General features: G+C 36.3%; 1 long non-coding RNA gene and 1 other non-coding gene across 6 annotated transcripts in view; one reads left to right on the plus strand and one right to left on the minus strand.

Annotated features, from left to right (window-relative positions):
• The window catches only part of LOC132295514 (uncharacterized), a 69,728-nt gene that overhangs the window by 39,141 nt on the left and 8,042 nt on the right, over nucleotides 1-22,545 (minus strand). For 3 of the 5 annotated variants that reach the window (XR_009478513.1, XR_009478514.1, XR_009478512.1), the window contains one exon: nucleotides 21,618-22,441. The exons of 1 other annotated variant lie outside the window; for it this stretch is intronic. This is a non-coding gene — a long non-coding RNA (uncharacterized LOC132295514). Of the gene's footprint in view, nucleotides 1-20,252; nucleotides 20,528-21,617; nucleotides 22,442-22,545 lie in introns of those variants that run through there. One more of the 5 variants, XR_009478515.1, reaches the window with a different exon arrangement.
• LOC132297975 (small nucleolar RNA R71) lies at nucleotides 14,298-14,406 on the plus strand. The gene has a single exon (XR_009479472.1). It is a non-coding gene; the product is annotated as a small nucleolar RNA R71 (small nucleolar RNA).

Genomic DNA, 22,545 nt, shown 5'->3' on the forward strand with positions numbered 1-22,545 from the left:
GGCCATCACTAAACATAACTAAAAGAAGTATCTAGTGTAGAGTATAATTCTAAATAAATCACACATAGACATGCAATTTTCATATAGAATCAATAGAAGAATTAATTTTCAATCATCTAATGAGACTAAAATACCTAATTAATCATATATAGACATACAATCAACTAGAGATTTATCAATACAAGCCCTAATTTGTCAAATCAAGCATGTATATATAAAGAAATCACAAGGCCATACAGTTAATTACAACATCTTAATTCCCCAAGAAAAGAAATACAAAGGTTTAGGTTTCATGAACTTAGGGCTCATCCAAGCCCTAAGTGAAGAACTAGCTCATAGAGAAGATGAACATGGTGTCAACAAGCTCCATCTCCATCTTTTGGCTCCTTCTTCTTCTTCCTTCAATTGTAGACAGAGCCTCTGTAAAATGTTCTCCAAAACTTAGTTTTCTCCTCTCCCAGAAAGAACGTGATATCTTCGGTACAGAGAATAAAACTTAATAATGATAAAAATAAAACTCTCTCCAAACTAATGAAAAACTAACCCTAAAAATAATGAGCTTGTTTCCCTTAAGTAACAAACTCTATTAAAGCCCATAAGTTACAAAAAAATAAGCCCAAACAATAAAATCCGGTAGCCAAGTAAAAGATAAATCCCGTAATGCTGCCAGGGGCTTAGGGATCGATCCCCCAGCCTTGGGGATCGATCCCTAGGGGGTATTTTTTTGCACTTTTTTGCCAATAGTAGGGGATCAATCCCCCAGAGTGGTGGATTGATCCCCCAGTGCTAGAAATCTCTTTTAAGCCCCGTTTAACTACATTTGGCCCCCGGGCTAATCGGTTTGCTTCTTGATCGTTGGGAACATCATCAAAGGCCTGGAAAAAGGTAGAATTGACCGCTTTTGAAGGATGAGCGCACTATACGAACAATGGGCTGCGGCCTCTTTTTGACATTTTTTAAGCTTTATCCAATTGTCTTTGCTTGACTCCAAAAAGGCTTTAACAGACCGTTCTTAGCTCATTTTAACTTTATTACCCTGACATACACATAAACATAAATTAGAACTAAAACATGAAATTAAGATAGATGCAAAGACTGAAATACCCTAGCTTAGGTGCTAAAATGTGCAACATTTAAGCACTTATCAAGCCCCCAAACTTAGATATTGCTAGTCCCTAACAATGAATTACAGCATGGAAATGAAGCAAACATATATACAACTATGAACTAATAAAGCAATTAAAGTTAACACCACTTTCATAGGGATCACGATTGCATTTAGTATATGCAACAAGTCTTTTAAACCCCTAGGTGACCCCTAGTGGACGAGTGAAGTCTCGTGAGGGTTTCCAGAAATGGTACCCACAAACATGAAAAACTCTTTCTTACTTGAGAAGCAACGACACATATTAAACAAGTATTGAAAGTAGACTACCTCAAGTATGCAAATTTTTGCCATTTCTAAGCTATTCTCAACATTTCAACATTATGTAAGCAAAAATGGTCCTCCACACATCAAGCAAGTTAATCATGCAAATTGAATTAATTCTATCATCCTTTTTGAGTGAACCGGCATCAAAATGTGTTGCTATCCTAGCAAATCAAAGTAATGGCATAGCCTTACCCTCAAACTAGCATACAGATATAGTACCAATCCTCAAGACATTGAATGAACCTTGTTATTCAAATAAACATTCTTTTTTTATTGATTTCTTTTTTTTCTTTTTTCTTTTTTCTTTTTTTTTTTTATTTTTATTTTTTATGTATGACCATGTGCAATGTCTAAGTTCATTAAGCTCTCTAATCACCCTATGTAACAAGCTTTGAGCCAACGACTCCCAAACCAGATGATCTTAGGGCGTTAAGTGTAAAGACACTCCTAAGGGCGTAATGACTTGGAATGGCTAGGCTACGAACTTAAACTAATCATACATCTTACATACTTACCTTGTCTTCTTTTTTAATCAGTTGACATGTTGAAATAATACAGTTTTTTTTTATTTTTTGTTTTTTGTTCCTCACCTTTGGTGAGTACTTTTATTTCTTTTCTTTGCAAGGTCATTTTATCAAGAATGAAAGCTTTCAAAGCATACTAGCTCAATTGGGATAAACCAAGACAATAATCAACTAAGCATGTACCCCACAAATTGAATGCTAGTGTGCTCAAGTGCAAGTGTAGAATTCTAGAATCAACTCTCAAAGCATGTTCAACCAACAAAATGATGTGTACCACAAGAGCAAACATGATATCAAAAATTAAAAATTTACCCCTAAATGGCATCTTAGAGCATACAAGAAGTATTAGACTCTAATAACTTGTTTTTCAAAGGCACTATGCTTCAAAAGTTCGAAATCATTGCCAAACGCATCTCAAATCTCATCATGCATTTAAAACTCAACTTAAAATAGAATGAATCATGATGATCTTACCTCCAAACTTAAACTGTACATTATCCTCAATGTGCAATGAGAACAATGAAAAATGATGGAAAGAGTATACCGTGATGGCAAAGACTATGAAGTCCAGCAATGATCCAGTAAGAAAGATGTCACCCCTAAACTTGGATGCAAAAACCTATTTGTATAACCATATTAGCAAACTCACATCAAATATCACATGCGATAAGCAATGCATACAATTCAAAACAATATATAACACGATGCAGACAGATATAAGATGAAATCTTTTATAAAAGATTAAAACATGCATAACCAAACATAAGGGCATACCGATAATATATATATTTCAATTTATTTATTTTTTATTATTATTTTTTTAAAAGAAACAAAGAAAAAAAAAAAAAAAAACATGTATATACAACCTATAAAATAAAAAATGGGCTAAATTTAACATCTCTAACAAGACCGAATGCTACTAGAATTTTTTTTTTAAATCTGCAACTTTTTGTAATCATCAATAGAAGTCCAAAACAAATAATCACACAGCGACAACCAAATTATTAACAACCCAGATCAACCATTTTTATTTTTTTTATTTAATAACTTATTCTTGTTATTTTTTATTTTTGTTAGACTGATAAAAATTTTGTAATTCTTTCCATACAATTACTGAGTTCCGAATCAAATATTAGCAGTGCCAAGTATTTCAATCCTGAATTTTGTGGCCATGTGTGCATGCAGCAATTTTTTGGTGGAGAAGATTTGAACTCCAGCTTTTTTATTATTTGATCAAAACCCCAAACTGTTTTGTTTTGTTTTGTTTTTGTTTTTTTTTTTAGACCTACAACTCTGATCCAGACCATACATCATCTAGGGCCAACAACTTGGGACTTGTTCCTATTTGATTCTCCAGAAAGTTTCCCAATTTGTTGATTGCATCGTCGTCATTTAGAAACTCAGACACCTGAATGTTCTTATGTTGAAACATGTTTTGAACAATGACCTTGAGATTGGGTGACTTCGAAACCGTGACAAAGAAGGTTAGAAGTACAATATGTAACAGGCGACCCACAAACTCGTCGGGAAATAACCCAGTTAAAATCGCCGGAGAAAAGCGACCCACAAGCTCTGAAGAAATCAACCGGAATTAGAGAAGAACCCAGCCAAAAGCGCTGGAGAAAACGGCGATTCACAAGCTCGCCGGAAGAGAACCCAGCCGAAATCGCTGGAGAAACCCAGCTGGAATCGGACTCATTCAAGCACAGCCGGAGGGACCTCCAACCCAGAAACCGTCGGCGCAGCGAATCACGACCGGGGAACAGCGAAATCGATGGAGAGGCCCAGCCTAAATATCGCCGGAGAGGACCAAACCGCGACGCCGTTTGAAGAACCCAGCCGTGACCAGAGAAGAACCCAGAAAACGACACTGCAGAATTTGAACTAGCCGCAACCAGAGAAGAACCAAGCTGCGATCGCCGGAAAAATAAATGGCGAGTCTCAAACCGGTGGGCGAAGGAAGAACCAAGAACTATGGCGCCGGAATTTAACGCCTGCGACACCGTGGAAGAGAAGAACGAACCGTGAGGGATGGACGAAGGAATTGGCAGTGGATGAACCATGGATGAAGGAATTGGCAGTGGAGATTGGGTTTAAAGAGATTTGCAGGGCTACGGGTGGGTTCAAAGGAAGTGTCAAATGGGGATGGAAGGTGGAGGCGAGAGATATTCAATGGCAAGGCTAAAGGGGCTCGATCTCTTTAACTTAGGGATCGATACTTTTAGACAAAAAAATGGCTCTTTACTGTAGAATGAGAAAATGGAAGCATGGGTGGGGGATCAATCCACTTGGGCATATATTTTGTTGCTCACTGCCAAAAGCATGGGATCTCCCATTTGTTTTTTTTTTTTTTTTTAAAAAAAAAAAAAAATTCTAAGCAAAACAAAAAAGAAAAATATACTAAAATGAAATATACAAAAATTAAAATTAAAATTAAAATCAAATCAAATACCAACCTAAACTAACCATTGCAATTTTATTTATTTATTTATTTATTTAATGAAACAAAACTACAAAGAAATATATATACACTAAAATGAAATATAATAATAATAATAATAATAATAATAATAATAATAATAATAATAATAATAATAAATTCAAATAAAATCAAACACCAACCTACACTACCCATTACAAATTTTTTTTTTTTATTTTTTTATTTTGTTATTTATTTATTTTTTTCTTTTTGAATTTAAAAATGCATAAATGTAGAAATGGAAAAGATAATAAAAGAAGAAAATAAAATAATAATAAAATACAAACAATTATTTATTATTTTTTTAATTTTAATTTTTTGAAAACTATACGGAAAAACTTGTGTTTAACGTCTTTAGCAAGACGTTGGGACGACTCACTAGTCGAAAGAATAAAAAACCGGATATAAGACACCCTCATTGATCCGTTTATCTATTTTCCCCAATGGATATTCTCTCACAACAATGAATACATCTCCCAAAAGAATGATTTGAAAATAAATGATGGAAGATGCAATTTGTTTCCTTTCATCTACGGTCTTGAAAATAAAATCCATAATGATCGGTCTTGTACTTGGCAAGGTAATGTCTTTCAAAGAATCAGTTAGATTATTAGGAAACTCAATCTCTTCATCCTTTTTGTCAACTTCCACATTGATCATTTTCTCCTCATTCACTAAAGTCACCTCAATGACTTCATGCTCAATATTACAAAGAATGTCCTCATAAATTGGATTGGCCTTTGGCAAACTTGCCACTTTTTCCTCTTCTTGATAAGAAAGAGTATTTACGACTGTAGGAAGAGGTTCTTTTGAGTTTTTCCATGGTGAGAAATCTATGATGGCTACGGAGTCCATTAGAGAATTCACTTCATATATGGAGCTTTCAATGTCAAATGCGTCCATATGAAGTGAGAGAGGCATGCCTCAAAAGGATCTTCAGAAGGAATGGAAGGAATGGCTTCTTCAACAATTTCATCCAAGACATTCACCATGAAACACTCGCCTTCATTGATAGGATGTTGGCTTGTGTTGAACACATTAAGCTTAACCATCATATTGCCAAAAGATATATCCATAATTTCGGACCTACAATTGATTGTCGCATTAGCAGTGGCAAGGAATGGTCTTCCTAAGATTATTGGAATGTAAGTGGTAGGATTGGGAACCGGCTCAGTGGCAAGCACAACAAAATCAACCGGGAAATAGAATTTGTCAACTTTTATGAGGATGTCCTCAACAATTCCCCTTGGTTATTTTGTAGACCTATCGGCGAGTTGAATAACTACCGAAGTTGGCTTAAGGTTTCCCAAACCTAATTGAAGATACACGGAGTAAGGAATAACGTTAACATTAGCCCCTAAGTCAAGAAAAGCCCTTTTGACCTCATGGTTCCCTATGGTACAAGAGATGGTTGGTGCACCGGGGTCTTTGAACTTAGGTGGGGTGTTAAGCTTAATGATAGAGCTCACTTGCTCCGTGAGAAGCACTTTCTTTGGGCTTGGTCCCTTGTTCTTCCTCTTTTGAGTACACAAGTCCTTCAAGAACTTGGCATATGGTGGAATTTGTTGAATAGCATCAAGAAGAGGAAGGTTGATTTTAACTTGTTTAAAAACTTCCATCATGTCATGGATTTTTCCTTCTTGCCTCGAAAATGGAGTAGAGTTTAAAGCTTCAGGAAATGGATTTTTTGACTTATACAGCTTCTCTACATGGGAGGAAGATGATAATGGAATTAGCTCCTTAATGTGACCACTTATCCCTACTGAAGTAGGAATGGAATTGGGAATGGTAAATGGGCTAACACTTGGTTGCACCGGAACACTAACTTCACTAGGTCTCTCAACTTTGTTATCAATTTTTCTCCCACTCCTCAAGGTGGAAATGAAGTATGCTTTTTGGTTAAGTTTGGGTTGAATATGCCTTTTCCCTTTCATTGTTTGAACCATTTGTCCAATTTAGGCTTCAAGTTTTGCAATTGATTGAGAATGCGAATGAAACACTTGATTTTCCTTTCGAAGGTCACCCAAAGCTTCTAAAACCTTGTCCTCAAAAGTGGAATTTCTAGGAGGCTTTTAAGGTGGATGAGAGTAAAATTGATGATTTGAAGATTGAGAATTGGAGAATTGTTTCACATTTGGAGGAAGATAAGATTGAGAGTGGTATGCTTGAAACTTTGTAATTCGAAGGTGGGGAGGCACATACTTTTCTTGGGAATTTTGAAGAAAAGGAGGAATGATACCTCTTCCTTGATTTCTCCAAGAGAAGTGAGGATCACTCCATCTAGAATTGTAGGAGTTAGAATTTGGATTACTTCCCGGATGAATGAAAATAGCATTGACTTGTTCTTGATACTCACTCGGAAAAACTTGTCCAAGAGGACAAATGAAAGTATTGTGATTATAACTAGATCAAGTCATGCACATCACACTTTGAGAATGGAAAGAGTTGGATGATTGAATTACCAGGTTTTGGCTCGAAAGAAATTTATCAAACCTTTGAGTAAGATTTTTGACTTCGGCGGTAATTTCCATGGAACTCTCCACTTGAGAAAGACTGGAGGTTTTCTTCCCTCCTTCATTTAAATTTTGGCCAAATCGGGACGATGAAGAACGATGCATTGAATTTTCGCTCATGCGATAAAAAAGATGCCACACATTGTCTTCATTTTTATCCAAATAGGCTCCTCCACATGAAGCATCAACGATGAAGAACTGAAAATTTAACCAATTTCAAAACAGATTAATTCTGTAAACTCCAATCCTATTTTAATACTGGTTCTAGGATTAAATCTTAGACCCAGACAAAATCCTAAACCATGGTTATACATCCACAACATGGATTTAACAGAATCTTTTAAACATAACGGCAACAGAAATTCGACTAGTAACTTTAAGCAAACTCAAACCCAATTGTTACAATGAAATTAAATACTGTATGCTCATGCATAAAGGACGTGTTACAACATCTATTTAATCCATTTTAAACCTTATTAAATCCCTGGAGACTACCTAGGCATGCACAGAACACAAATTACAGAGGAAAGAGAAGAACAGAACTTGCCTGCAGTTTCAGATTTTGAAACTGTAAATCAACGTCTCTGTATTTCCAGTCAACGCCCTAGGCTGCCGTTCACCACCTCCGGTGCTCTTGGTTCAACCCAAAAGCACTCCACTCCTTCCTCCTTGAGCCTCTCTGTATAGTAGTCAGACTCACTCTCTGTTTCTTTGTCTCTCACAACTCTTTTTTTTTTACGTGAATAGGGTTAACAAAACCCTTGGCAATCCGTACTTATGTATTTATAAGTTTTAATTGAAACCCTAATTTAAATCCTAAACCAAACCCTAAAGTAAAGCCTAAACCAATTATATGTCGGCTCCAATCCTAGACATGATGTAAAACATGAAACCCTAATTACCAAAACAGTGAATTCACATAAGCACGTAATTAATTAAACTTGAAAAATGCATTTAAATTAATGAAACAAACCAAAATGCAATTTAAGCAATTAATTAACGAAAACACAATTTAGAACGATTAATGAAAGAAAAACACAATTAATTGAATTAAAAATAAAATAAATAAAATAAGTAAATAATTAATTAATCAAAACAAACAAATAATCAATTAATTTAATAAAAAAATACAATAAATAATTAAATTAAATTCCAGGACTGTCCTTTTAAAATTAGGGGTATTACATTCTTCCCCCCTAACAAAAGGAATTCCGTTCTCGAAATTCGCTCTTACCTTTTTTCCATAATTTAGGAAACTGCGAGCGAATGACATCCTCCCATTCCCAAGTGGACTCAGCCTCATTGTGATGACTCCACTGAACACGCACCAAAGGGATAACCTTGTTACGAAGGATTTGATCCCGACGGTCGACAATACGACACGGTGACTCCAAATAGGTTGCATCCGGCTGCAACTTAATTTCCCCCAACATCAATACGTTGATACCTATCCCCATCTCGGAGAAATTTCTGTAATATGGAAACATGGAACACATTGTGAACGCGATCCAAAGTATTCGGAAGTGCCAACCTACAAGCAACAGCTCCAACTCGACCTGTGATCATGAATAGACCGATAAACCGTGGTGACAACTTCCCTTTCTTCCCAAAGCGCATAACACCTTTCATAGGCGACACCTTGAGTAGAACCTGATCTCCAACCCTAAACTCCAAAGAACGAGTACGCTGATCAGCATAACTCTTCTGCCTACTCTGAGCAGTATGCATGCGATCCCTAATAAGAGCAAGCTTCACAAATCCATAGAAATGCCCTTCCATTTCCACTCCGGTATCGATAGTGGCCGTAGAGCTCCTAACGGCCTCTAATGATCAATCTCGACCATCTGACAAGTACTATACTGAGAGACAAATAAAGCAATATCCCTCTTCATACCTGCCTACCAAAACTACCGTTTTATATCCTGCATCAAAACACAGCCAAGACCCTATAACGAAGCATCCGTGTAAACAAGATACTCGATCCCGCTCTGTGGAGTATAGCCAGAACCGGTGCAGAAGTCAACTTTCTTTTCAGCTCATCAAAAGCTTGCTGACAGTGCTCATCCCACACGAACTGTACACCCTTCTTAGTCAGATGAGTGAGTAGTCCCGCTATCTTGGAATACCCCTGGATGAACCTCCGATAATATCCCGCCAAACCGAGGAAACTCTGAATCTTGATAGATGAAGTAGGCTGTCCCCACTCAACCATAGTTGAAACCTTGGCTAGATCTACTGCTATTCCCCTTTTCTGACACCACGTGACCCAGAAACAAAGCAAAAAGACAACCCTAGAATCTCCTAAAATACATCTAGAAAAATCCTACATAATTGGTATACAACCCAATGGTACAGTAATCCCTTCCTCCGTTTCCTCCTCCGTAAGGTACAAGTAGTACTAGCTTTTTAGAACATGGCATAGCGACAACCTATCCTGACCAGGTATGGTGAAAACAACAGACCTATCTCAACCATTAACTTGGACATGGTAGTGTGATAACTAATCCATCCCAAATAACATCGTATAAATGTACACGTCTAAAACCACTAGATTGGCTAGGAATTCGAACCTGCAAATAGCCAGTGTCCTAACCAAATTATCCAAACCCAATGCTAAATACTCCGTAGAGCAAAGCACAAAGGATACACAAAATACTCCAAAATCAACTCATAGTTAGAGCGGCACTCTATTTTGAGAATTCCTCCTTTAATATCCAATTTATCATATTGATTTACACAAGTTCTTTTACAAACTCCTTGGTAATTATTCCGTTCTAACACAACGAACCTATAAACAAAGCTTTGTGTGCTTGCTCAAAAATAAATCACTCTACTGTGACTTTCTGTTATTATTACATCATATACAATCCACTATAGTTTAAATAAACCATAGGTGAATAAATCCAACAAGACCATCATAATCCACAACAGAGATAGCCAAAACCACTAGTTTACTTTATTAAAAAAAACTTCTTTAAATCATAAACTGTCAAAAGAATAATCATAAAATATTCTTAAACATACTAGTGTATGATAGTTAAACAGTAATACTCATTAAATAATACTCCCACTCCTACTAGTAATGAAAATCATATCACTCCTAGAAGAGCATTTATTCTTGAACCCCGGTAACCTCCATCTAGGACACTCCGGTATCATCTCCATCCTGATCTTCTTCGGGGTCTTCCTCTCTACTTGGCTCAGCCTCGAGCACCACTGAAGTTGCGTTAGGTCCACAGTATGGTGGCCAATCCCGCACGTAAGAAACTTTCCTTGACTTGTACTCCGATGCAACGCCTATTGGAATCAACTCCCTAGTCTCCAATCCCGTCTTCTTGGTCGGCCTTCGTAGGGGAATCACCGGAATAACCTTCCTCGACCTTGGGCCCTTCTTTGCTTTCATCATGGCCCTCATCCTCTTCCTAGTGCCAAACATTCTGCAATTACAGAATACACTTGACATCAGTACTTTCTAAACGAACCGTAAAGGAATTCAACGAATCCTAATCCTAAAGCTCTAAACAAGAGAAAACGCTACGCGGAAGTCTTATACGATAGAATCCTAGAGACACTTGAACCTAGAGTGCTCTGATACCAACTGTGATACCCCTCGGATCCGAGACGCGGGTTGATCAGGTCCGAGCCCAAACCCGAGGGATATCAAACAATTAAAGTATTTTAAATCGAACATGGAATACAAAGTGAAATAAGAAATAAAATTAAATAGCTGGAAGAAACTAAATTAATAAACCTTAAAATAAAATTATTCAAATCTGATAATCCAAAACTCCATAAGTTTACAACTCGAGAATCCATCCAGTGGACCCCTTATTAATATTCTCAATTCAAAACTGAAATGACTGAAATAAAGTCTAAAGCTAATATAGAGAAGATTCCTATATAGTCGGAGGAATGAATATCTGTATCTGCTCTGCACGTCTAAGCTCTAACCCTAGAACTGACGAACACCTGAAAAATAAAGGAGTGGGTCAGGCTCACATGCAAGTCCTGGTCTACTACAATCCAAACAGTAATCCGATACGCGATACATCCTAGGAAGACTCAACAATATCTAGAGTAGTCCATATATGTACATAGTACACACTATAGGATGCTCGCTAGTCCAGTAGGTCTGTCTCAGCCTCAATAGAAGGCAACATGCAAATACGCACCTTAAGGTGGGCATGAGTACCTAGACCTACCAGGGAACAACACCTATGTCCAGTTATCCATCCTAGGCGATATACGCACCCTAACCATGGTCCTGAGACTCAGGCTCATACCATGGCACATAAAATAAATACATAAAGTCCGTACTCCCTATACAAAATATCAGTCATCTATGTAGTGGTCTGATATATGTAAACACTCCATCCTAAAACCGTAGTAAGTCTTTCAATTCATAATTGATATGACACATGTAGGTGATGGACTTAACCTTTATGGTTAATCCATACCTTAATCCAGTTTGGGTAGGACTTAGTATTTTGAACTAATCCATTCCCAATATAAATAGGTCTTAGTATTTTGAACTAAGCCATCCCTAATATGACACCATCCCATACCGGTTCATATATATATATATATATCCATATAAGTAGGACTTAACTTTTTTATGATTAATCCAACTCATTCCAAATTAGGTAGGATTAGTGTTTTAACTAATCCATACCTAGTATGTCACCGTCCCATACCGGTACATACAATCCTCCAGTTAACACAGTTGACAATACCATTATTGAATAGTCATCAACCACATTCCATAATATGCACAAGATAAATTTAATGCATAGACATAAATAATAGGCATTCAGTACGGGCCTAAAATCCAATTCCAATTATGTAAAGTGCTACAATAAATTTAAGCATTCACATTCTCCATCATAGTCCAAAAATTGATACAGTTAATAGAAATTTAAGTATCCACTACACCCAAGGTAAGCATAGGAAAATTCAGTTAATTCCCTATACTTCAAATACTATAGAATTATGATTTATATATATATTTAAATCATACACAACAACCTGGCCAAGCTCAGGTATATAAACCTAGCAAATCTTCCAATATAGTTCACGAATTGATACCATTAATAGAAATTTGAGTATCAATTAAACCCAAGGTAAGCATAGGGAATTTTTAGTTAATTCACTATACTTATAATACTATGGAAATAGGATATATTTTTATAATTAAATCATATACACAATCCTTGTTAAGTTTCAGTGCCAATAAAACTTGTCCAACGGTGTGCAACCCCTAAGTCTTATTTACTTATATAGTCCATCCTTTAATCCATTTTTGAGTTATTATTTTCTCATGTTATTATAGGTTTATAACAGCCCATACAACACTTAAAATAAGTTAGACGAAGTCTTAATGCACTGTACAGTCCAATTAACACATAAAAATCATACTGTTTAAGATTTCTGGGCAAGAGCAGGCTCTAGAAAAATTGAGCCTGCTCTTTTATGGATTGAGCTGGCTCTAAGGATCTAAGAGCCTACTCTAAACAGCCAAGAGCCTGCTCTAAGAATATTAGAGCTGGCTCTTTCCATTTTTGGAGCCTGCTCTTGCTCTCTTGCATGCCGTTGTCCGTTCCGGCTTCATCTTCTTCAACTCTGGTGTTTTCCTACACCCTCTGTGATGTTTTTAATCCTTTTTCTAGGTTCAATCTTAATCCTAGATACATCATAAACCTCTAACATCCAACCATAACATGTATTGAACACAATATTTGAAACCAACGACAACAGAAAATCAGTTTGCAATCTACCGCTTTCCTTAGATTTATTTTGCTCCATTCTTATTCTTAATCATGGATTAATGTTTCCCATAATATATTAAGCCTATTATAGTCCCAAGACATCAATTAAACAATTTATACGAAGTGGTAATCATCTGAACAGTCCATACAGTGCCCAAAGTCCAATTTGTGTGCCTTTGGGTGAGAGCAGGCTCCATAAAATTTGAGCCTGCTCTTTTAAATGTTGGAGCCGGCTCCCTAACTTAGGGAGCCTACTCTTTTCAGCATAGAGCCAGCTCCATGCACCTTGGAGCCGGCTCTTTGTGTGAGGGAGCTAGCTCTCTCATTTTGAGAGCCTGCTTTCTCTTTTTCCGGCGCGTTCTGTGTTTTTCCACTTCATCTTCCTCGCATCCGGCGATACCCAAGCCTCTGTAAATAATTTAATACATGTTCTAGGGTTCCATTAAATGTTCTAGATTAACCCTAAATCCATGGTATACAACCACGCCATGAATTGAACACACCGTTTGAAAACTACGACAACAGAATTTTCAGTTAGAAAATTTAACCAATTTCAAAACAGATTAATTCTGTAAACTCCAACCCTATTTTAATACTGGTTCTAGGATTAAATCTTAGACCCAGACAAAATCCTAAACCATGGTTATACATCCACAACATGGATTTAACAAAATCTTTTAAACATAACGGCAACAGAAATTCGACTAGTAACTTTAAGCAAACTCAAACCCAATTATTACAATGAAATTAAATACTGTATGCTCATGCATAAAAGACGTGTTACAACATCTATTTAATCCATTTTAAACCTTATTAAATCCCTGGAGACTACCTAGGCATGCACTAAACACAAATTACAGAGGAAAGAGAAGAACAGAACTTGCCTGCAGTTTCAGATTTTGAAACTGTAAACCAACGTCTCTGAATTTCCAGTCAACGCCCTAGGCTGCCGTTCACCACCTCCGGTGCTCTTGGTTCAACCCAAAAGCACTCCACTCCTTCCTCCTTGAGCCTCTCTGTATAGTAGTCAGACTCACTCTCTGTTTCTTTGTCTCTCACAACTCTTTTTTTTTTACGTGAATAGGGTTAACAAAACCCTTGGCAATCTGTACTTATGTATTTATAGGTTTTAATTGAAACCCTAATTTAAATCCTAAACCAAACCCTAAAGTAAAGCCTAAACCAATTATATGTCGGCTCCAATCCTAGACACGATGTAAAACATGAAACCCTAATTACCAAAACAGTGAATTCACATAAGCACGTAATTAATTAAACTTGAGAAATATATTTAAATTAATGAAACAAACCAAAATACAATTTAAGCAATTAATTAACGAAAACACAATTTAGAACGATTAACGAAAGAAAAACGCAATTAATTGAATTAAAAATAAAATAAATCAAATAAGTAAATAATTAATTAATCAAAACAAACAAATAATCAATTAATTTAATAAAAAAAATACAATAAATAATTAAATTAAATTCCAGGACTGTCCTTTTAAAATTAGGGGTATTACAATACCTTTTTGGGTATTGGATAAGCTTTCATAGAAACAGCGAACTAATTGCCACTTTGGAATGTCGTGATGTGGACACTTCCGTAGAAAATCGTTCAAACGCTCCCATGCTTCATGCAAAGGTTCTCCCTCTCTTTGGGAGAATTCAGGGATAGTTACTCTCATAGCATCGGTTCTACTTGCGAGGTAAAATTTTTTTAGGAATTTATATTGTAGTTGAGCCTAAGATGTGATTGAATTTACCCTCAAGTTATTGAACCAATATTTAGCCTTTTCCCGAAGAGTGAAAGGGAAAAGTTTCATTTTTAAGACTTCTTCCGAAAGATTCGTGATTTCCACGGTTGAACAAACTTCCAAAAACTCATCCACATGTTTATGTGGTTCTTCATTGCTCACCCCATAGAAAATAGGGGACATTTGGATGGTTGCGGGCTTGATTTCATAATGGGTTGCCTGAAAGTTTGGCAACCGGATGCATATTTGTGTATTTTATTCATTGGGAGTGTAGTGATCCCGAAGAGATAGTTGAGGATTGGGTGTAACGACCCGGTCATTTGCCTCCCTTTCCTTTTTCTTGAAATTTTACGAATGAATTTTTTTCTTTTAATTTTCTTTTTTGAGCTCTGTTTCGTGTCGCTTAGTGTCATCTCGAGTGCTCAGAATTGGTTTCTGAGACTCTTTCATGTGAATTGACAACTTCCTTTGAGGACCGAGTCATTTTCGCATTTTTCGTTTTTCAGACACTATGCGCTATTTCGTCTTTTCCCTATTCTGTCATTTTCCCTATTTCGTCTTATCTCTGTTTGTCAGTTTTTGGCACAACCTCACTTCTCATGCTCAAAGTTGGTTTTTAACTTCACGTGCCTTCATCTTGAGTGGTTTCCTCGAAATACGTATCTTTACTTTTGCAAGAAAGTACTCTGGTTGCTCCTGGTGTTCATAGGGGTATGGATGCAACGTTCTTTGAAATTATTTTCTTTTCTTGGAGTTTTTTTCGTAAATATCTTTTGAAGATATTTTATTTTAGGGGTATTTAAGAAAATATTTTTAGAAGATATTTTCATTCTGGGCCATAAGTGCAGTTTTCACTTTTTGGAGGGGCCATTATGCAATTAATGAAAGTTATTGCAAAATGTCTTGTTTTGAGCCTGGATCCTCGTACGGGACTCATTTTCATATTTTGTCGAGTTGTGTACTCTTGGAATTTCCTCCTGGTCGATGTTTTCCTGTTTCAGGGTTTCTAGCCTCAGTTTTCGCCAAACTTGTTTTGGGCATAACTTTCTGCTCGGGACTCGGTTTTTGACGCCGTTTCTTCCGTTATTCATATTTTATCATTTAAAATTTTTTTTGTTCACAAATTTTTGCCATTTGAGCCCGTCTACTCAAATTTTACTTTTTCAGACCCGACGAGGCCCGTTCGGGGCACTTTTTGAGATTTCTATAAAAGGGGGGTGAGATATTTCATTTTTCATCTTCTCCCCTCTTCATGCATGACGTGGAGCTCCCATGGCAGCCCAAGGGGTGCTGCCATCTTCTCTCTCCTCTTTTGGTTCACTTTTCCTTGATTGAAAGTCTTCGGCCTTAACGTTTGTTGTTCCCCTCGCCGTGCTCTACCTTTCCCCCTTATTACAATTCAGTTTTGATCATTTCTTGAGTTTGGTTTTGAGGTCAAGTTATGATTTTGATGGGGCTTTCATGGGGGTTATGTTCATAGCGTTGTCCCTAACAAAACCTAGTAGTTTCGTCGGATTCGGAGCCGTTCCATTTTGATGGCATTTGAGATTTTCATCTCAAATTGAGGTAGGAGATATTCTAGGTTTAAATTCTTATTATATAGCATACTTGTGATGCTTATACTACTTGTTTACATGATTAAATATAAAATTTAGAGATTTTATTATTTATTTTTCTTGTACGGGATCTAATCATGACTTGGTTTAAACATGTAGTATGATTTTATATTGCCTTTGATATGTTCATTGTCGTGTATTAAAATTGGAACATTTGAATAAGTATTAAAGATTTTATTTAATATTTATCTTAGGTGAAAGATTAATTCACATGGCCTTAACTAGCTTGAAATTAATATGTGTTAGCATATTACATTAGGCCTTAGCATGCTCTTCAACATAGTTGAATTTGAAAGTAATTGGAGGTGTTTTGAAAATTAGTAATTATTAATTAATTTGATTAATTAATTTGCCCCGAGTGCACTATTCACTCCATTCGAATTCCGACTTGATATTCTTGATCTATATGCCATATAGCTTCACATATATTTGATTTAGAATATTCGGTGAAGTTTTGAAACCTTTCATTTAATTAATTTCCTTGTTTAAGATTTAATCCTCATGGTGATATACAACTTGGAATTGAATTGTGGCATGCTAGAAAATTAAGCTTTGGTGTGGTTGTTCACATGTATTAAATTGGGATTAATTGCATGAGAATTGCAACATTTATTTTATATTTAACTTTAGTGAAAATTTAATTTACATAAGTGTAACTTGCATGAAATAAGCTTGAAATGTGATATTACATTAGTCCTTGGCATATTCTCTAAGATATGTTAAATTGAGAGCATTTGGTTAAGTTTGAAAAATCTAGAGATTTTAATTAAAAGAATTAATTAAAATCTATTTCGTGGTCCCATTAGCTTAATTAAGGTTTTAACTTGATATTTGTATTGGCCATGACTTGTTTACTAGTATATATTAATTTGGGACTATTAGAAATTGTTTTAGAACCTTGGGATTTAAATTAGTATGATTTAATTAAAGTTCTACTTTGTTGTTCTAACAACCTAATTGAGTTTTAGAATGAATATAGGTGATGACCTTGCCATGCCCTTTAACATGTATTAAATTGAGGTTAATTGAAATTGAATCAGAAATCTAGAGAATTTAATTGTGTTTATCTATTTAAATTCTATCAATTTGCTCCATGATCTGGTTGTATTTTAAAAGTGGTTTCTATATTTAAATCATGGACTTAGACTTGTTGTATATTCATTTGGTTATGTTTTGAACATTGGATAACATAGTTGCTATGCTTGTATTAATGAGAATATGTTTTTCTTATTAAATATATTGTTGCCTTGTGTAATAATTTGCACACTTCGTATTTAACATCATTCATGCATAGCGTGTAACGAATCGCACACTGAAGATTCGACATTCATCACATCATATTAGTTGTGGACTTAAAGCATGGATTGTATAGGCTTCCAAATTTGGTTGTGCTTGGTAGATAGTTGTTTGACTTGGGGATGTCGTTGTTTGACTATGGTTAGGACGTGATTCTAGTACGAGGGATAGTCCCTCTATATGGTCTAGTGCGCACATAGGGAGGTTACCCATGGGCTAGTAACCCTAAAGTAACTATGTTGTCGGTCTGATCCGGCGTGATGTCCGAGTATCCACTTTGTTTGATTTCGCATTTCATTTTCAAGTTGATAACTAGATGATGTTGTAACTTGTTGTTTCTTATTTGTCGTTCCATTTTAAGTTACAGGATGTTAACTTTGCGAAATTATGCTTTATGCATTGTATTGGAAGTTCCAATGTTGGTTAAATTGCATCGATATTGAAAATCGTGTTTTAACGTTCTAATAAAGCTTATGATTGATCCTATTGATTCATTTATAACATAGACGTTAGGTGGCATGAACCACTACTGTTATTTTGTGCTTTAGATTCTAAGTTGATGGCTTTAAGAACTTAAACCTTGTTGCATTGTATAACATGCTCTTTTGTTGTTGAATTGCATGGATAATGTGATTCTTGTTAACTTGTATTCAAATATGCTTTTGTCATGTTATATGGATTACTCTAGACCTAGTTCAATTGTATTGAAAATGCAATTCATGTTAATCTATGCTCAAGCATTCTTCTTGTCGTGTTCTTTGGATTATCCCAACCATGATTCGTTTCATATACGAATGTATATCATGATTCTTGTTGCTTAGACTCTAAGGTAGCTTAGGATGCTCCCCGAGTCTCACTTGGACATAGACGTTAGGTGGCATGAGCCCCTTTAACATGTTTCACCTTAAGGTGATAAATTTGTAAAATGCTAGGTCGATGCATGCTCATCTCCTACGAGTAGCTTTATGTTACTCATCCCTATGATACTGGGGCATAATTCAGGTACGAAGACTTGGTTCGTGAAGCCTAGCATTCCTTGGATGTCGTGTAGCTTTCAAGTTTCCATTTTATGCAAATGCTAGCATGAAATGTCATTTTGTAGACTTATATGTCAAAATATGTATATTTGATTCCATGTATGTAATGTGTACATAAGTGCACTCCTTTCAATATATTTGAAATGTATGAGATGAGGCCGGAGGCCAATGACATGTATATTGTATTCTATGCAACTTTTTAACTTCATGAAATGTTATGAAAACCTTGAAAAATCGCAAGTCATTGCTTCACCATGGTTGCATCGGGTGTGGGAATTCTATTTTCATTCTTTCATAGGGTCTTGTTAATCTTGTATGAAGTGTGGCCAAGGGCCAAACGGTCATTTGACCCCGTTTTGTATTTTTGGATTCCGAGTTTTCATTCCAAGTTCCATTTTTGCCTTTTTGCCTGTTGGGGGGTCGGATTTTGTATCGGTGGTATATTTAAGTCGTGGACCATTGTAGCACGTCCAAATAGGTAAGTTACATTTGTGTGCATGGTCGTTTCTGGGCAAAACCTTATCGTTTGTGTTTTGAGCCTCTTGTGAATTCATTTCGCATTTTTTTTTGCATATTCTGATCTAGGGGCATTATGGACCTTTCACCTCAGTTTTATTTTCTTCTTTCGACATAGTCGCTTAGAAAATGTGATTTTAGGGGGGTTTCTTTTTCGTGTTTTTCCAGAAAACGTTGTCTTGGTACCGGAAATCCCTCGTGAAGTTTCAGCTTCCAGTTTTGATTTTGCAGCTTTATGACCCTCTTGTTCAGTTCTGATCTAGGGGCATTTTTGGGATTTCACAGTGAGTTTTTTTCGATTCCGTTCGTTATATTGGGTAGAAAACTCGATTTTTGGGGGGGTTTCTTCTTCGTGTTTTTCCAGAAAAACTCGTCTTGACCTCCGTTTCAAGCCTCAGCTCTGGGCAGATCAAAAAAAATGTAGCAGCAGCCAAGGGCTGCCACCATGCCATGTCTTTGGGCGCCGGCATGCACGCCGGTGGGCTCGCGCATGGGCGCCGTGTGCGCCATGGCCCCTCGTCGGGCCGCCGCGACGTCAATTATTCTTTTGGGCTTTTCTCCTTCGTTCGGACTCCGATTCAAGTGAATTTTTTTTTGACCTTGACTAATTTTTTGCTGTCTTTCCAACGGTGGGCTCGGTTGCACCCGGTTCTTCCTGGATAATTACCAGTTTACCCTTTTTGCCTTAAATACTCATTTTTCTTCATCATGCCGTTTCTCCTTCGTCCGGACTTCGAATCATGCAATTCTTGAGTCCATCTTGATTAGTTTTTCGTTGTCCTTCCAGCGGTGTGCTCATTGGCACCCGAATCTACAGTTTTCAAAAATTACTATTTTGCCCCTGGGGGCTTATTTGTCATATTTTCGATCTTTTGCTTCTGCATCAGTTCTTGTTAAGTTCCACGACCTCATGGAATGTCACTTTGACTTCTTAGAGTCTTGTTTTCTGTTTTTATTTCCGCATTCGGATCCATTATCGGATCATCCTTACGGTTCATCACAGGACACGCTGGCCTAAAAACCAGGGTCGTCACATTAGGGGGATACACTACATGATCTTGAGGATGGATTGGTATCATTGGAGGTTGTTGCACTTGATTGGGTTGTGGAAACATATTAGGATGAGGAATTCCCAAGGGTGGATGCACACCTTGAGGTGGATACCCACTAAGAGGATGATACACACCTAGATTATCCATATGCCCTATATCCTAGAAATGGTTTCCTATTAAGTGTGAGATAGTCAAGAATGGAAAGAATTCTCCTAGAAACAACAAACCACAACAACAATCAACAACAATTCACCACCTCCACATACGATGCTCCCATACTCCCATGTTATATTAATGCACAAAATTAAATTGCCTCCACACGGGCCAATGCTTTCTATCAAGAAAGTAATAGCCTCCTTTTGGGCTTATGCTTGGACAAGAATTTAAACAATGTGATAGCCTCGACAGGGGCTATCTCGCAAGCATGTAGAGAATTGAACAATTATAGTAAAAGAAATTCAAGGAAGCTCATGAAAGTCCGTAGCAACAATGTCACAATGGTGCCAAGATCCAATGCTCGCTCCTCTTCTTTTCAAGTACCTAATTGAACAAGAGGGATTTGTAAGAAAATAGTAATTTAAAGAAAACAATCAAATTAACCTTAATGCCTAATTCAATTCCAACTAAACCGTCAATCCCCGGCAACGGCGCCAAAATTATGATGCGAGCCTAGCGTGTGCACAAAATAATGCACAACACTTTGGTTTTGGAAATGGTATCAAGCGGGCATCATAGTTTACATTTATAAACCGCTAAACACTTATACTATGTAGTATGAAGCGAGTAGGGATCGTCCTAAGGGTTTGAACACGTGTTGGGATTAAACTTGGTTTTAAAGTTAATTAGATTGTGAAAGAGAGAAATAGAGAGAGAGAGTTTGAGATAAAAAGATTTTGGTGAATAATTAAACTAGAGTTCAATTGAAAGCAAGGAAATGGAAATGACATTGCAAGTAAATTAAATTAAATTAAACTAAGAATTAAAGAGATAGGAAAAGAGTCTTAGGGTTAGGATTCACCACTAAGCTCATGCAATTAACCATATGCTTTCAATTAATGGGGAATTCATTAGTGTAATTATAAATGTGGTCACATTATCATCACAAATCACAATTGTAAGCATAGATTATCAACATCAAGAATGAATTATCTACCTAATGACAATTAAACAAAAGTGTAGAACCCATTCAAAACTACGTCATAACCCACCATACACATTCACAAATGTATCCGATAAGAGCACACATCATTCAAGAAGATAATACTAATTGTAATTAGAAGTATGGATTAACATAATCAAGCACAAATTACCTACTTTACTACAGTTAACTAATGATAATAAGCTAATTTATAGAACAACCCATCAAGATAAAGCCTTTATCCATCAAATTAATTGACAATTGTATCAACTAAGTATCATGCTATGGCCATCACTAAACACAACTAAAAGAAGTATCTAGTATAGAGTATAATTCTAAATCAATCACACATAGACATGCAATTTTCATATAGAATCAATGAAAGAATTAATTGTCAATCATCTAATGAAGACTAAAATACCTAATTAATCATATATAGACATACAATCAACTAGAGATTTTAATGGAAGAATTTATCAATACAAGCCCTAATTTGTCAAATCAAGCATGTATATATAAAGAAATCACAAGGCCATACAGTTAATTACAACATCTTAATTCCCCAAGAAAAGAAATACAAAGGTTTAGGTTACATGAACTTAGGGCTCATCCAAGCCCTAAGTGAAGAACTATCTCATGGAGAAGATGAACATGGTGTCAACAAGCTCCATCTCCATCTTTTGGCTCCTTCTTCTTCTTCCTTCAATTGTAGACAGAGCCTCTGTCAAATGTTCTTCAAACCCTAGTTTTCTCCTCTCCCAGAGAGAACGTGATATCTTTGGTACAGAAAATAAAACTTAATAATGATAAAAACAAAACTCTCTCCAAACTAATGAAAAACTAACCCTAAAAATAATGGGCTTGTTTCCCTTAAGTAACAAACTCTATTAAAGCCCATAAGTTACAAAAAAATAAGCCCAAATAATAAAATCCGGTAGCCAAGTAAAAGATAAATCCCGTAATGCTGCCAGGGGCTTGGGGATCGATCCCCCAGCCTTGGGGATCGATCCCCAGGGGGTATTTTTTTACACCTTTCTGCCAATTGTAGGGGATCGATCTCCTAGTGCTAGAAATCTTTTTTAAGCCCCGTTTAACTCCATTTAGCCCCCGGGCTAATCGGTTTGCTTCTTGATAATTGGGAACATCATCAAAGGCCCGAAAAAAGGTAAAATTGGTCATTTTTGAAGGATGAGCGCACTATACGAACAAAGGGTTGCGGCCTCTTTTTGACATTTTCTAAGCTTTATCCAATTGTCTTTGCTTGACTCCAAAAAGACTTTAATGAACCGTTCTTAGCTCATTTTAACTTTATTGCCCTGAAATACACATAAACATAAATTAGGACTAAAACATGAAATTAAGATAGATGCAAAGACTGAAATACCCTAGCTTAGGTGCTGAAATGTGCAACATTTAAGCA

Source organism: Cornus florida, unplaced genomic scaffold (assembly GCF_030987335.1).
Source record: "Cornus florida cultivar Cherokee Brave unplaced genomic scaffold, ASM3098733v1 CherokeeBrave_3.0.0_Hap2_Chr02, whole genome shotgun sequence".
Classification (NCBI taxonomy): Eukaryota; Viridiplantae; Streptophyta; class Magnoliopsida; order Cornales; family Cornaceae; genus Cornus; species Cornus florida.